The sequence below is a fragment of the Solanum pennellii genome, chromosome 1, assembly GCF_001406875.1.
Source record: "Solanum pennellii chromosome 1, SPENNV200".
NCBI lineage: Eukaryota > Viridiplantae > Streptophyta > Magnoliopsida > Solanales > Solanaceae > Solanum > Solanum pennellii.
The window spans coordinates 66,663,712-66,674,337 of NC_028637.1; the positions used below are offsets into that span (position 1 = coordinate 66,663,712).

The window sequence follows — 10,626 nt, forward strand, 5'->3', positions numbered from 1 at the left end:
ATACTTTGGTTGATATAGTGGTGTATCCATGTTGTTTCACAGGTTATTTCACCGACATAACAAACTCCATGAATGACCTCTAACCACTCAGCAGCAACAGTGAACTTGACTACGCAATGATCTGAGAAAAATCAAATGAGGCACAAAAAAAACTCTTTCTGATTATTCTGTATTTATTTTGATTCTAAGAGTCATAATCAATCTTCTCTATAGTGCAGAAATTGATAGTTCAGCAAACTCAAATCCTCAACAAACATTGCTCCCAAAAGCGTCTTAGTGAGTATTATTCTTCATTCCTGTATTTTTCATAGGAAAAACTCTGATGTAACTGCCGTACTTCTTTTCGCCTACATGCATCCAACACATTCATAATTCGATAATGAATTGGGCGGTTCTAAGATTCTGGATGATTGAGATATTAGACAATGGAAACTGATCTGTTATGTGCACTCAAGAAACCCCAGTTGTTGGCAATTTTTAAACGAGCAAAACATTAGCTCAAACTTTCATACTTTTTCCTCAAATTGATATGCTTACCATTCTAGATGTATTTTTTAAAAGAACTTAACAAGACTACTAAAATTTAATGGCGTTAATCCCATTAGCTTCTTCCCTATTTCTATCCATTTTTGTCTTTAGAGATTCAATCAATTATTTCATTTACTTTATTTTCTTTAGATTTGTGCTGTCTTTCTGACTGTAACGCGTGCTACTCCTTTCTAACCCAGTAAGTTGCTCCAGGATTTCATAGCTCTCAAAGTTCCTGTGCATTTTCTCTGTTGTTCTTCGGTTTTGCGGATTGTCTCTACGTTATTAGGTGAGTTTTGATATAGTTCATCCAGATTCGCTTGGGTTTGGCAATTTCTCCCTTTTAAAATGTTCTCTGGGTTATTTTAACCCCAAATTTGGTCAATTCTTCAAATGGATATGTGAGATCTGACAAAAATAATGTTTATGTTGTTATGTGGAGCCCTTTTTGTAATTTGTTTGTACACAACAACTCTGGTTCCTTTAATTCTTCCTCTCTTTTGATTTCAACTCTTCCTATATTTAAACCAGGGTTTTTTTTTTGTGTGTTTTTGAATTTCTAACTTCCGCTTTTTCTAAGTAAATGAATTATGCATTGGATTTGTTCAGGGAAATGCAGATGGCGGGTGTAAAGCCTAATGAAATTATGGTTGTCTATAGCTTTATCTGCTTTTGCGCAGTTGGGAGCATTAGAGGCTCGGTAAATGGGTTCATTTGTACGTGGAGAAGAACAACATTGATGTTAATCATATAGGTGGTTCAGCTTTGGTGAATATGTATTTGAGGTATAAAGATATTGATTATGCTCATTATATTGCACCTATAATTGATATCCCCTTTAATGTAATCTCTCTCTTCCACTCATACAGATTATGCCATAAACAGATTATGCTCATACAAATTATGCCATAAACTTCAACAAGAAGTGCAACGTAAACATTACAAATTTCAACAAGAAGGAATGCCTGAATCATTCAACATACTCAGAATTTCTCCTTCTTGCATAAAGTCAACATTGTAATACTCTGTTGTTTCCGCTCAGTTACAGACAAACTTTCTGGTTAATCTTTAAATTTAAGTATTTCGTTGTTGGGACCCGGCAACGCCCGGGCTACCCTTATTAATATATATATATATAATATGTTATTTTTCAACGAAGTGGGTTCATATGAATTTACTTGGCGCACTATATGACTTTAGACGTACAAAACCTCATCAATATGACTTTGCAAATCGTAATATCCATTTACCGATGATCATGACATTTCTATCTTTTTATGAAATAGTTTAGACTTTAGTGCTCCTAATTTCTAATTTAAATTAATGATATACCTTGATTTCTTTTTATGATGTAACAAATTTACTCTTGAACAGAGTTAGTCTGATGATAAGAAAATGGCAATTAAATTTGGCCAAGAGTAACCTTGAAAAATTTCTGCTTTACGAAGAAAGATAGAGAATAAGCACCTTGAACCAAATTCAGAACTTGTTTCTGCATGGCAGGAATCTCTCAATTTATTTCATACATTACTTTCTTCTCAAGGTTCAGTGCTTGAATATGAGATTATTGAGACCATCTCCTCTCTAGTCACAGAGGAAGATAATAAGATGCTTACGAGCCCTCCTAATATGGAAGAAATTCAAAAGGTAATTTTTAGCAATGTCGATGAGCACTAACCTAAAAAAAGGTCTCCTCTATCCTTTAAAGTCATCAGGCTTTCCAGATTCTTCTTATATAGAAAATATTGTTGGGATTTCAAAAACTTCCAGCTGGTCACCTTATTTCTTCATTGAAGGTGTGATCCCCCATTCCATCAATGCTACTTTCCTTACTTTGACCTCTATTTAAATCTAAGAAAAAAAATTCTCATCTTTTAGATAGAGTATAAAATAAAGTGGTAGGAGATGAAAGCATTGTTATCTAGTGGATTTAAGTGGTAATAAAGTATACCACCAAATCTAATACATATTTAAGTTTGAGAAGTGCTAAATGGCCAGAAAAATGTGGCCAAAATTTGGCTAGAATAGTGAAAAAAACTATTATAGATTTTCCCTCCAAATAACATTATTTTTTTGATATTTTCAAAAAAATATGAACATTAATTATTTTGATAAAATTAATTTTCTGGGTTCCATGCTTTATACTTCTTCAATTCTTTTTCTTTTTGTCATTTCACTTCTCCTTCTTGACTTTTTTTTCTCTTCTTATAAAAAGATAGAATATGGTGAAAATAAATTATTATATTTAAGCACTTAAATTGGTTAAACTCATCCTATGAATGAAACAATAAAAGAATTTATTTGATGTATCTATTGGAACTTCATCAATGTAAAATATTTTTTTAATAGCATAAAGAAAATCATAATTCCTGAAAAATAAATCATAATTTATTTGCTTTAATGTCAAATTTTCTATGTATATATAATTAATACATTAATTTTTTTTGTAATATGACTCAATTTTAAATACACTCTCTATATTTCAAATTTAAACATTTATACTTTATGTACTATAAGAAATATACACTTACACCTCCAACTAAGTTTATCCATAACTAATTATATTAAAATATAATTATTAAATAATAAACTAAAAATATATTTAAAAAAAAAATTTTTTTGACGTTATTCTTACAAAATTAATTAGTGTCGATACTATAAGTAATAAAAAGTTTATGATTTCTGTATGTTTTGATGTTTATCATATATAAAGTGTTTTGAGTTTTGCATGACTTTTATTGAAATATTTTCAAATTATACTTACAAAATTATTTAAATATGTACTTTGAATTTATTTGAACACAACTTCATATAAATAGAACTCATATTAATAATAATAAATAAGTAGTAGTTCACATATTATCAAGTCAACATAATATAAGGGTGCAAAAATATCACATATTCAATATGATTGTTGTTAAATAGGATCGACACTGATGAAATATATGATTTTTATAATATTGTGATATTTGCATCTCTAAGGTGTTCGAATTTTGATTGTCGTTATTAATATAGTTTTAGATTATATGTTAAGATATTCAAATAAATAGCCTAAGTTTATTTAAACATAATAACTTATAAAATTATATACTTTTCATATTAATAACAAATATGGTTAATGATCTATAAGTTATCAAATTGACGTAATATATTGTGGATACAAGCCTATAATTAACATTAACACGTTACTCTCAGGGACTCTCAGCAATATGCAATATAAGTAAAATAAATATGGATTTTGAAATTTACAATTGAATGATAATGATTAATACGATTTTTCACTAATTAATAACTGTTTATACATTGTGTGTGTTTTTCTTTTAGAAAAATAATAACATAATCTTGGACTTAGATAGTTTAAATAACTATTAATAATAATGCAATTTTCGTATTGATGCCTTGAATTAAGAAAGTTATTTCTTATTATATAATTGTCTTAGTATCAAGGTTGACTACTCTCTTTTTAATATAATACTAACATTGATATATATAGAATAATCAAATAAGATATAGAATATTTTTTACATTTCATTACTATACCACATTGTTTGTTTGATCTTCATGATAATAATATTGTGCAAATTATGTTGAATTATTATTAGGAGAAAAAGATTTGATATACTCCTTAATTTTGTGATATAGAGATAATATATATTTCGTAAAGAAAAGGTCACATATACATTTATTGTTACATGAGCAAATTAAATAACTTATATATCCTCTTTTGACTAACGAAAGTTATACTTTAGATATTTAACTTATTTATTTTAGTTATTTAACCAATCGCGTAGAGGAAAATCAGGTTGTTTTTTCACGTGACTTTATTTTTGAGTTTTTGAATTCAACAGCTAATTTAGTCTTAGTTATCTCCCTTATGAATATATTTGTTTATTTATTTGAGTTTTTTGTTCATGTTTAATTTTTCGCTTTAATTCTTTAGTGTAGAAAACATGAGTATAAAAAAATAGTGAACGAAATAAAAAAATTTAAAAAAAAGCAAACTAAAATTAATCATTTTTTTGCGGTTATATTGAATTTTATTTTGTATTTGTAAAAATGTTGATGCATCTATAATAGACTTTGTAAGAAGATAAGTGAAAAATTAAATTTGATCATCAACATAGTATATCAAAATTAGTCATGGAATTAAAGAAGATAAAAAATAATTTTAAAAAAAAAACAAAGTTCATGTATGAAAAAGATCAAACATAACTCGAAATATTTCGAGAAGGGTCAAAATATACCTTTTATATTTTTATTTTATTAAAAAAATTTAATAAGTTTTTCACTTTCATCAGCGAAAAATGATTTTGGCTCTTCAAACATACCTCAATATACTACGAGAACGATCAAACATACCTTGAATAATTTTTATTTAATTTTAAAATACATAATTTAATTTTCTTAAAACATAGTAATCAAATATGTAATTTAATTTTTTTAAATATGTAGTTTAATTTTTAAATATGTTGTTGTAAATATGTAGTTTAATTTTTTAAAACATAATAATCAATCATAAACTTTAAATATGTAATTTTTCAACATTAATATGTAGTTATCTTGGGTTGTTGTTAAATAGGATCGACACTTATAAACCATATGAATTTAGTATTTCTTTGTGATGAAACTTAAATCTAGTTCATGTTAAATTTGTATTGTCATTGGCATCAGAGAACTATAAAGATGTTTTTCTTTCAATTTTTTTTTTTATAAAAGTTCATTTTGAAATCATAAAAAATTCTTTTTATCCTTTTTATGTTATTAAAAATTTTTAATGAAGCACCATCAAAGTTTTTATAAAAAAACAATTGTATGTCTCTACTACTGAAATAATAAATAAAAATTAATTTTATTGAGTCTTTTTTGCGTATGACATGATTCATATGTTATCGAAAATATGAAGATAATCACATAATAGAGAAAACAAGATGGTAATTTTAGTTTTGTTCTTATTTCGCTCACATAATTTTGAGTATAATTTTAAAATATATTTTTATCATTAACTTTTTTCTAGAAAATTGGTGTATAACAACAACTCCTTTGAATAAATAAGAGTAACTCTTTAGCCAACTCGGCTAATTTCATATTATTTTTTTTAGGGATAATGCCCAAGTACCCCCTCAACCTATGCCCGAAATCTCAGAGACACACTTATACTATACTAAGGTCCTATTACCCCCCTGAACTTATTTTACTAGTAATTTTTTACCCCTTTTCGACCTACGTGGCACTATCTTGTGGGCCCAAGGATGGTTGACTTAATTTTTTCAAACTAGTTCCACGTAGGCTAAAAAGGGGCAGAAAATTACTTATAAAATAAGTTCAGGGGGTAATAGGACCTTAGTATAAGTGTGTCTCTGGGATTTCGGTCATAGGTTGAGGGGGTACTTGTGCATTTTCCCTTTTTTTATATAAATTTTTAATATTTTAATTTAGATATAAATTATCTTTTCGCGATTAATAATTATAAATTAAAATAGATAATTTAATCTTAGTTCTGGTTTATACTTTTAAAAACTTTTCTTATCATTAAGGAATAAGAAATGAAAAAAAAAACTAAAAAAAATAAGTAAAAAGGAGGAAAATTAAATTATGTTTTTTTGTGATTTTTTTTGTTCTTTTCTCATGTTTAACTAAGATATCATCAATAATTAATTTCACTAATCATTTCCAATGTCTTGAAAACATAATTGAATGATATATTTAATATTTAAGTTAAAGGGTAAAAATATCTAAAAATAAATTAGATTATAGTGTGAACATATCATTTTACTTGTCACGACCCAAAACGGGTCGCGAGTGGCACCCACACTTATCTTACTAGGTGAGGGAACCAACAATTCTAAACCCCAACGTTTACCAGTATATAAATTTTGAATAGGAAATAAAAATGCGGAAGATCCAAAACTCATTAACGAAATCAATTAAATAAACTTCTAAAGTATAATACTTATCATCCCCAAAATCTGGAAGTCATCACATCAAGAACATCTATTCTCAAATTTCTAAGTCTAAGAGTATTTAAGAAACTAAATTAAGTAAACAGATGGTCCATGTCCGAACTTCAAGGACATCAGGACGTGAATGAGAGAATCCAGTCCGAGCTAGGAACAATAGCTCACCCTGAAATCTGACGTGCTGAAGACTGGCTAGAGTTGCGGACGAGTCGAAGTCAACGGTGCACTTGCTACACTCCACGTAACAACAAGAAGGAAATAAAAGTATGGGTCAGTACAAGGAACAAGTACTGAGTAGGTATCATCGTCCAACTCAAAATAGAAAGCAATATATACTGAATAATAATTTAAAATCAACCACAATACTCAACAGGTGACAATCAACAAGTACAAGAAACATTGGCAACAACACCAAGCACACCTATGAGGACTCAAGCCTCCACACCATACTCATTTGGGAAATAGGTTCTTCGAAATTGAGTGTATTAACATAATTCAAGATTACTTCTCTTTATTCTTATCGTGTCGGAACGTGACACTCCGATCCCCTATTGCTACGTGTCGGAACGTGACACTCCGATCCATTATTCCTACCGTGTCGGAACGTGACACTCCGATCCCCTAATCCTACGTGTCGGAACGTGACACTCCGATCCATTATTCCTACCGTGTCGGAACGTGACACTCCGATCCCCTAATGCTACGTGTCGGAACGTGACACTCCGATCCATTATTCCTACCGTGTCGGAACGTGACACTCCGATCCCCTAATCCTACGTGTCGGAACGTGACACTCCGATCCATTATTCCTACCGTGTCGGAACGTGACACTCCGATCCCCTAATGCTACGTGTCGGAACGTGACACTCCGATCCATTATTCCTACCGTGTCGGAACGTGACACTCCGATCCCCTAATCCTACGTGTCGGAACGTGACACTCCGATCCATTATTCCTACCGTGTCGGAACGTGACACTCCGATCCCCTAATGCTACGTGTCGGAACGTGACACTCCGATCCATTATTCCTACCGTGTCGGAACGTGACACTCCGATCCCCTAATCCTACGTGTCGGAACGTGACACTCCGATCCATTATTCCTACCGTGTCGGAACGTGACACTCCGATCCCCTAATGCTACGTGTCGGAACGTGACACTCCGATCCATTATTCCTACCGTGTCGGAACGTGACACTCCGATCCCCTAATCCTACGTGTCGGAACGTGACACTCCGATCCATTATTCCTACCGTGTCGGAACGTGACACTCCGATCCCCTAATGCTACGTGTCGGAACGTGACACTCCGATCCATTATTCCTACCGTGTCGGAACGTGACACTCCGATCCCCTAATCCTACGTGTCGGAACGTGACACTCCGATCCATTATTCCTACCGTGTCGGAACGTGACACTCCGATCCCCTAATGCTACGTGTCGGAACGTGACACTCCGATCCATTATTCCTACCGTGTCGGAACGTGACACTCCGATCCCCTAATCCTACGTGTCGGAACGTGACACTCCGATCCATTATTCCTACCGTGTCGGAACGTGACACTCCGATCCCCTAATGCTACGTGTCGGAACGTGACACTCCGATCCATTATTCCTACCGTGTCGGAACGTGACACTCCGATCCCCTAATCCTACGTGTCGGAACGTGACACTCCGATCCATTATTCCTACCGTGTCGGAACGTGACACTCCGATCCCCTAATGCTACGTGTCGGAACGTGACACTCCGATCCATTATTCCTACCGTGTCGGAACGTGACACTCCGATCCCCTAATCCTACGTGTCGGAACGTGACACTCCGATCCATTATTCCTACCGTGTCGGAACGTGACACTCCGATCCCCTAATGCTACGTGTCGGAACGTGACACTCCGATCCATTATTCCTACCGTGTCGGAACGTGACACTCCGATCCCCTAATCCTACGTGTCGGAACGTGACACTCCGATCCATTATTCCTACCGTGTCGGAACGTGACACTCCGATCCCCTAATGCTACGTGTCGGAACGTGACACTCCGATCCATTATTCCTACCGTGTCGGAACGTGACACTCCGATCCCCTAATCCTACGTGTCGGAACGTGACACTCCGATCCATTATTCCTACCGTGTCGGAACGTGACACTCCGATCCCCTAATGCTACGTGTCGGAACGTGACACTCCGATCCATTATTCCTACCGTGTCGGAACGTGACACTCCGATCCCCTAATCCTACGTGTCGGAACGTGACACTCCGATCCATTATTCCTACCGTGTCGGAACGTGACACTCCGATCCCCTAATGCTACGTGTCGGAACGTGACACTCCGATCCATTATTCCTACCGTGTCGGAACGTGACACTCCGATCCCCTAATCCTACGTGTCGGAACGTGACACTCCGATCCATTATTCCTACCGTGTCGGAACGTGACACTCCGATCCCCTAATGCTACGTGTCGGAACGTGACACTCCGATCCATTATTCCTACCGTGTCGGAACGTGACACTCCGATCCCCTAATCCTACGTGTCGGAACGTGACACTCCGATCCATTATTCCTACCGTGTCGGAACGTGACACTCCGATCCCCTAATGCTACGTGTCGGAACGTGACACTCCGATCCATTATTCCTACCGTGTCGGAACGTGACACTCCGATCCCCTAATCCTACGTGTCGGAACGTGACACTCCGATCCATTATTCCTACCGTGTCGGAACGTGACACTCCGATCCCCTAATGCTACGTGTCGGAACGTGACACTCCGATCCATTATTCCTACCGTGTCGGAACGTGACACTCCGATCCCCTAATCCTACGTGTCGGAACGTGACACTCCGATCCATTATTCCTACCGTGTCGGAACGTGACACTCCGATCCCCTAATGCTACGTGTCGGAACGTGACACTCCGATCCATTATTCCTACCGTGTCGGAACGTGACACTCCGATCCCCTAATCCTACGTGTCGGAACGTGACACTCCGATCCATTATTCCTACCGTGTCGGAACGTGACACTCCGATCCCCTAATGCTACGTGTCGGAACGTGACACTCCGATCCATTATTCCTACCGTGTCGGAACGTGACACTCCGATCCCCTAATCCTACGTGTCGGAACGTGACACTCCGATCCATTATTCCTACCGTGTCGGAACGTGACACTCCGATCCCCTAATGCTACGTGTCGGAACGTGACACTCCGATCCATTATTCCTACCGTGTCGGAACGTGACACTCCGATCCCCTAATCCTACGTGTCGGAACGTGACACTCCGATCCATTATTCCTACCGTGTCGGAACGTGACACTCCGATCCCCTAATGCTACGTGTCGGAACGTGACACTCCGATCCATTATTCCTACCGTGTCGGAACGTGACACTCCGATCCCCTAATCCTACGTGTCGGAACGTGACACTCCGATCCATTATTCCTACCGTGTCGGAACGTGACACTCCGATCCCCTAATGCTACGTGTCGGAACGTGACACTCCGATCCATTATTCCTACCGTGTCGGAACGTGACACTCCGATCCCCTAATCCTACGTGTCGGAACGTGACACTCCGATCCATTATTCCTACCGTGTCGGAACGTGACACTCCGATCCCCTAATGCTACGTGTCGGAACGTGACACTCCGATCCATTATTCCTACCGTGTCGGAACGTGACACTCCGATCCCCTAATCCTACGTGTCGGAACGTGACACTCCGATCCATTATTCCTACCGTGTCGGAACGTGACACTCCGATCCCCTAATGCTACGTGTCGGAACGTGACACTCCGATCCATTATTCCTACCGTGTCGGAACGTGACACTCCGATCCCCTAATCCTACGTGTCGGAACGTGACACTCCGATCCATTATTCCTACCGTGTCGGAACGTGACACTCCGATCCCCTAATGCTACGTGTCGGAACGTGACACTCCGATCCATTATTCCTACCGTGTCGGAACGTGACACTCCGATCCCCTAATCCTACGTGTCGGAACGTGACACTCCGATCCATTATTCCTACCGTGTCGGAACGTGACACTCCGATCCCCTAATGCTACGTGTCGGAACGTGACACTCCGATCCATTATTCCTACCGTGTCGGAACGTGACACTCCGATCCCCTAATCCTACGTGTCG

At 36.6% G+C, this 10,626-nt stretch overlaps 1 long non-coding RNA gene across 2 annotated transcripts; it reads left to right on the forward strand.

The window, feature by feature from the left end:
* Positions 1 to 214: 214 nt before the first annotated feature.
* LOC114075584 lies at positions 215 to 1,617 on the forward strand. 2 transcript variants are annotated; one of them, XR_003575941.1, is made up of 4 exons: positions 215 to 276; positions 729 to 817; positions 1,138 to 1,313; positions 1,398 to 1,617. It is a non-coding gene; the product is annotated as an uncharacterized LOC114075584 (long non-coding RNA). The 2 variants fall into 2 exon arrangements; XR_003575942.1 differs by having other exon boundaries at positions 217 to 276; positions 742 to 817.
* The last annotated feature ends 9,009 nt before the right edge of the window (positions 1,618 to 10,626 follow it).